General features: G+C 44.4%; 1 protein-coding gene across 1 annotated transcript in view; it reads right to left on the bottom strand.

The window, feature by feature from the left end:
* zmp:0000000926 (mediator of RNA polymerase II transcription subunit 1.1) overlaps window positions 1-6,149 on the bottom strand; it is a 17,489-nt gene extending 11,340 nt beyond the window's left edge. Inside the window, exon 1 of the mRNA XM_059333897.1 lies at window positions 6,010-6,149. The gene's annotated coding sequence lies outside the window, so the exon portion shown is untranslated. The remainder of the gene's footprint in view (window positions 1-6,009) is intronic.
* Window positions 6,150-6,813: the final 664 nt, after the last annotated feature.

Below are 6,813 nucleotides of genomic sequence, written 5' to 3'. Positions count from 1 at the left end.
AGTGATACAGACAGAGGGTGACGCCTGTAATGTATTGCTGGGTTAATCCTTGTGAATCCCAACTGGTACAGCCTAAGGAAGGCTTAGTATAGTTCTGGGAGGAAATCCCCCTGTGTAGTGGTACAGGCCATTAGCCCCTAGGGTATAAATAGGGCAGCTATGGCTCCTTAAGCTGGCTTTTACGCAATATCAGTTAAAAATATGACTTGACTAATTACATGCAGGTCAGCCAGTCAGCAGAAGCAAAAATTCCTCCACCTCGTTCTCCTCTTCCTCTGACCACGGCAGACTGCTGCAGTGTCTCTCTCTGCTTCTGTGAATGCACACACACACACATGCATACACTGCACATGCTAGTGTGCACACACAGGTCAGCGGGGAACAAGTGGAACAGTTAACAGGTCTTCTGGAAACCTTGTGGCTGACATTTTCAAAGGCGGGTGTTATGTTGTTGTCATTCATTGACATTTAAGTGTCTACAGATGGAAGTTTCATTTCTGCGCTTTTCCACTACTTCAATCTGATAATTTGGCTCATATGCAGCATCTGCACCAGCTACATTTTCATCTACAAAGAGATGACTCTGGTTTCACTTTGTTGGCATCATCAAATGCATCACAAAGATGTTAAAGCATGAAAGAAACATCAAATGTGACACTGCTGGTATGATGACAGCTTTTCTTTTGCAACTGTAGTGATGTTACATACTGCTGATGCACAGTCATGCTTTTGTGTTTCCATTCTCACAGCTCACTTTTACAAAAATAAGCTGTCCCAACTTTTTACATGCTCAGCTTCACTGGCTCACAGGTAGCTCTCACTAGTTTGTGACATGATTAGCCCTTGATGCGAGTAGTACTCTCACGCTATGAGATCAGTAGCTTACAAGGGGGGTTGAGGGAAGAGAAGAGGGGAGAGAGAGAGAGAGAGAGAGAGAGAGAGAGAGAGAAAGAGAGCGAGACAAAGTCTGATCGGGTAGAAACAGCTTGAAAGAGAGAGGACAAGAGTGTGCGCGTGTGAAAGAGGTGGGGGATTACTTTTCATTCCAGAGATTTGTTGTTTCTGGCGTTCTCCCCTGGTGACTGACAGTCAAACTGAGTTTTCTGTCGGTTCTCTATTTTAGCAGGAAAATTTCAACAAGCTGTAAGCAAACATGGTGATGACTTCTCCTCTGAGAGAGCATGGCCAGGTCTCCCGTTGGACGCTCACGAGCCATTCATCTTCACAAATACTGTCTAGACTGGCTTCATAGATACTGTCTGGAGTACCTTTATCAGCGCTGGTATTCAAGGCAACATTGCTATACACTGGCATTATTGCTATTGCTCTACAACCCCTCCCACACCAAATCTGCTGCACAGCCACACACGGTCACAGCCATTTACTCAACACATGGCTTATGCTGTTTGTTTCAGAGTGTGCTGCAAATGATATTGAAACAGGATTGAGTGGGCTTAATGCTTGTTTTCAAAATGAAAATAGGGAGAGTCCCACTTGAGAGAGAACCTTTATCACGCAGCTATTTGATCATATCTGCTAATTATTATTATTATACAAAAAAGCAGAAGTCATATTAAATTAGATAAAGATGTTTTGCTGAGTGGTTTTAATGTTGCAAAGGATTTAAAAAGAAGAAGAAAAGAAAGCAGAGGTAGGTAGGGAAGGTAATACACAAGTTCAGGACAGGCTTTCAGGACACTATTGATGCTATAGGCTACAGGACGTCTCAGATGTTACACTTTCTGTACAGTGATACCAAAACCGATACTGTGCAATATATTGTGTTTGTGCATGCTGGGTCTATTATCTGAACGCGGGAGCAGATTCACTGATCTCCTGGGCTGCAGCAGGCAGAGAGGCAGGCCTGGCTGAAAAACTGTGGGTGTAAGTGGTGGGTGTAAGGGTTGAAAGGTCGTTGACCCCTATTGTAGATGAAGTGTGGAGGAGGAGGAGAACATACTGCTTGATCTCACACAAGGGTTAGCAAGTCAGGGCCAAAGAAAACGATCTGTGCGAACACAAAGAGCGAAGAAAAAGGCTCTAATAACTGACAGATTGCATACACGTTTTGCATATGCAAGCTCACGGACAATTACATGCATACACATATCTTTCCTTCGCGCGTACGTGGCCCTGAATGTAAATGCATCCTACGAAATACCACTTCCTGCACCCTCCCTCTTGTGGGACACCCCCAACGACAGGTGTGTCTGTCACCTTAAAGTAGTCTGGCACGGTGTCAACTGTATTCAAACACCTGCCTCTGTTTGGGATTATTCATCACACTCCTGGCTCCTTGTCTGAGCTCCCAAGCCAATTCTCATACCCTTCAACTGTGAGAGTGCTGATCTGGGAACAGCGGGCACAGAGGTCCCCTTGACTGACACAAAAATGCCGTAAATGCAGAACTGATTCACAATCTGCATGTACCTTAGGAGAGATTTGTGCAGTCACTAGAGATTTATGCAATACTATACTGTATAGATTAAGCATTCAAGGATACTACAAGTATATATATATATATATATATATATATATATATATATATATATATATATATAGTTATTGTGAAACAAAATTACATTATAGTGCATAAATAGGTAGCATTTTTTAAAATAATTTCTGTGAAAATTTTAGGAGTATTTACATCGACCAAGGGTGCTATTTTCCTGGTCCTTTCAAATTTACCTAAATTCCCTCATATTAATCAGCTCTCATTTATTTCAGGTCCTTCCCTATACTATACTAGAAAAAGAGAAGCTTATTTAATAGCATTTTTTTTGCCTGGGGTTGTTTTTAAAAAGTAACAGTCTACAGTAAGGCAAGTTAATCGTGGATATGACAGCCTATATGTCTGTGTTGACACATTGCAGATACTATTTTAAATTGATTTGCCATTTCCTGTTGGAATAATAAAAAAATGATGTGTGCTTCACTTTTTATCTACATTTTTAATTAAATGAATTACAGCACAAGTTTATGTAAGGGCAGCACAGCTTTTAGCCGGTTGCCGAACAGCAAGAGGGACGGGGGTTTGACTCCTTTTCCGTTCTGTGAGAGGACGACATGAAGACATGCCACGATATGCAAGTCTGTGTTTGGCCATAGGTGTGACTTTGAGTGACAGTGAGAGTGATTATTCATCACACATCCTGCAGTGACCTGGTGAGTGTTTCCCCGCTATCTGAGAGCCTGAAAATGAAAAGGCTGGTAAAGAAAATAAATACTCAAATAAGGTTATGTGGGGTAATGTAGCTACGGATGCAAAACTGCTGCGCCCACAAAAGGTTTCAACGGGTGAAAGACGGGAATTTTCTCAGAGCAAACATATAACTACCGGCCTGAAAAGCTCTAAAACATGCACGGCAAAATGCACAAATTCATATAATCATGCAAATGCGTAGTCTCTGCGTGAATGTACACTTCACTGTCTAAGTTTTCCCTCTTTGTCTCTTTCACTTTCAGTCCCCCCACCCCACCCACTCTCTGTCTTTCCCTTTCACTCAACTGGCTGGCTGTTTGAGAGCACACACTCAACGTGGGTGAGAGTGCTAGAGTAGAGTATATGACTGTCAACACAAGGTGCATGGTGTGTGTGTGCGTGTGTGTGTGGTTCTTGCCTGTCTGTGTGGTGCTGTAGGTGGAGAGGCACAGCAGGGCGTGAAGGAGCGCTGTGATAATGACAGGCCATGCATTATATAACATGCAGATTGCATAAGGAGTAGATTATTTTAGGTCCAGATATTGAGGAGGTATAAGTAATTTTTTTTTACGTGGGTGTACAGCACTATGCGTGTCTCTAAGTGCAAGGATGTGTTTGTGTAAAAATGTTCTGAAATGTGCTCATTTTTGTGGTTTCTTTCGAGGAGTGTGTGGGTGTAAGTAAACTAAGTGTATTATGTGTTTGTAAGAAGGGGGCATGAATGTTTTCAGATTTCTTTGATAGCTATCTGCATATCAAAACAAGTATGTGGGAATGTTGGCACATTTGTGTACAGTGTGCATAAGGGTGTCTTTATTGCAAGCTCCCACTCATTATCACTTTTAGACTTCAGAGAGATCCACTTGAATGGGGCTGATTCTCTTTGTCGGGCGTAAACCTCGTAACTTCCAGTTTTGATGGTTTTTCATGTTTGAGCTCGCGGAGAAAATACACAAGTGACTCGATGGCCTGAACAAGTTTAATGAATCCCTCTCAGCCACTCTGACACAAGGTTATGGTCCTATAGGATGTGTTGTGTGGAGTCACAGAAGTGAGGCAGAGCAGATAGAGTCTCCGTGTGCCACTGCCTCCTCTGTGCGCCTCGCTCCATGCATGAGTGTGCCCCTGTAAAAATAGACCTCTTAAAGGGCCAGCAGCCACTCAACCTTCTCCCACAAGAGGCCTGTTCTGCTCTTCAGGGTGACAGTACTCTAAGAAACATGGGATAGGAGAACACGCTATATTTCTCATTCAGCCCACAGAGACAAGTTGTATTTCTATTTCCCACGAGATATATACCTACATTCAGTTTATCTGTATCATCTTTACGTCATTCATGAGGACACTTCTCAGGTTCATAGCCAGATCAAACAAAGCTCCAGCATTATATCAGTAAGTTACCATAAAACATATTAAACACAAGTGGTTTGGAAGCCATCTGACTGCAGCTGGAGCCCCACCTTGCCACAAACTCTCACTGAAACACCACAGTGCTCGCTTCACCACGACAGCGACAAATCCAACCCGAGCAATGACGAGCAGAGCTCGAGACGATCTCCTTTGCATATGAAGCACACTTTGTAACTGTGCACTCAAAACGACCATTTCTTGAAGCAATCTCTTACTGACATATGACTTCCTGTACACTCCGGCAGATCGTCCTCGTAATGGAAATAAGTGAATTAAGTCAGCAGGGACAAATGTTGTACGTCTCGCTTGGAAGACATCTATAGCTGAGAACTGTTTGAACCTGTGAAATGTTCCTATATGCAGCATATGGGGTATCACTGCAGCAGAAGGACAGCGCCTGCTGTAGCAGAAATAGACATACAGAAATCATAATCGTGCACACTGGCATAGTATTTCTCCATCGAGAATGGCGAGAAATGAGGAGTGGAGTCAGTAATAGAAGCACAAACATAGCTCCGTGTTCCCAATAGAGGGATACAGAAACGGACACATTTAGTCCTTGACCAAGTGGTGTTGTAAAGTTGTGATTAAAAATTAAAGGTGACATTGGAAGTTCTTTCAGTGCAGGTTTCCTCATGTATCCTGTACACTGGTTAAATAATAATAAGTTAGATTACAGATGCCTGATACACCTGCACATCCTCCCTGTGATTAAACGAGATCTTTCCCACATTTACCCCAAACATCTGCACCTCCTCTCTCCTCCTCCTTCCTCACTCACTCCATCTCTTTCCAAAATTTCCCCGGCTCGACTAACCCCACCCTCACCAATCTCATATCCGTCCCTCCCAGTTTAAGCGGGCTCCTCCAGGGCCCCTGGCTATCTCTGGACCAGGGCTATTTAAGCCCACTGCTCTAATTCTGAAAGTCCTGATCTGCCGTCATGGAGAGTGATGAACCTCCACCTCTCTCTCTCTCTCTCTTTCTCTCTCTCTGTCTGTCTCCGTCTTTCTCACACACACTCCTTGTCTCTGGATCTGTCACACTCTCCCTCTTGTTCGCACTCTCTCTGTTATGCCCTTCCACACGCACAAACACCCCCACACACAGGTGCCGACTTATATGAGCGTATACACTCATTCACACATACACAGACACACATTTCAAACATACTCATTTTCTCCCTATAATTAACCCATCTCACTCTCGGGATGACATGTAGCCACAGAAAGTCCTGAACATGCTTTCTTCAGAGCACACACACACACACACACACACACACACACACACACACAGCTCAGTGTGCTTATCCTTTCATTCAAAGTTGCTAACACACCTGCGCTCCCTCTCTCCTACACACACACACACTCAAAGGAGGAAGCGGTGTGGTCACATACCTCGCCGGGTGCCTTTGCGTAGCAGGTAGCAGAGAGTTTACTCATTGGATCAGGCAGCAGCAGGCACGTAGGAATATCCAGTTTTGAGACTGCGAGCCTCTTCCTCCTCTCTACTGCTCAGCCTCCCCTCCCTTCATCCTATTCCTGCCTCTCCTCCTTCTCACTCTCTAAACGCCTCTTTGCTCTCTCTCCCTCTATCTCCCCGTGAGTGCGCTCTCTTTCTCTCTCCCCAGCTTGCTTGATCTCTCCAACCCCCTCCCTCCTCTTCTCTCTCCTTCGCTCTGACTGACACACACCTTCTATCACACCCTTACAACTTCAATCTACACTCATCCCTCTGAGTAAGTCTCTCTGACACAGAGTGACACTTGATAACTTTTTCTTTCCCCCTGCCTAATATGCTCTCTCTCTCTCTGTCTCTCTGTCTCTCTCTCTCTCCCTCTCTGGGAGTGTATAATTAGACAGAGCTCAGTGGTAATACAGTCAGGCTCATTGTGGGAGCCTTAGCATTGCTGCTCATGTTTGGCTGATAGCCCAGCGGCTTCACTCATTAACCTCCCTCGAGCTGCAGAATGGACCAGCCCACGGCTTGTGCTATTTGCTGCAACACCCTAGCCTCTTAGCCTGTCAGCCAATGGCAGCCCACATGGAAGATGGGAAAGGTGTGCTTGCCGGGCACACAGTACTGCACTGTAGGTGAGGGAGCTAAACATAAACACTAAGTATTGACATGTTACGGCAGGTGAAGCATAATACCCACTGGTCACATCTGACACATTGAGGATTTCATCACAGTCATAAGGA

Source organism: Centropristis striata, chromosome 5, assembly GCF_030273125.1.
Source record: "Centropristis striata isolate RG_2023a ecotype Rhode Island chromosome 5, C.striata_1.0, whole genome shotgun sequence".
Taxonomy (NCBI): Eukaryota; Metazoa; Chordata; class Actinopteri; order Perciformes; family Serranidae; genus Centropristis; species Centropristis striata.
The sequence above is the reverse complement of the archived record's forward strand: the minus strand, read 5'-3'. Positions and strand labels throughout refer to the sequence as shown.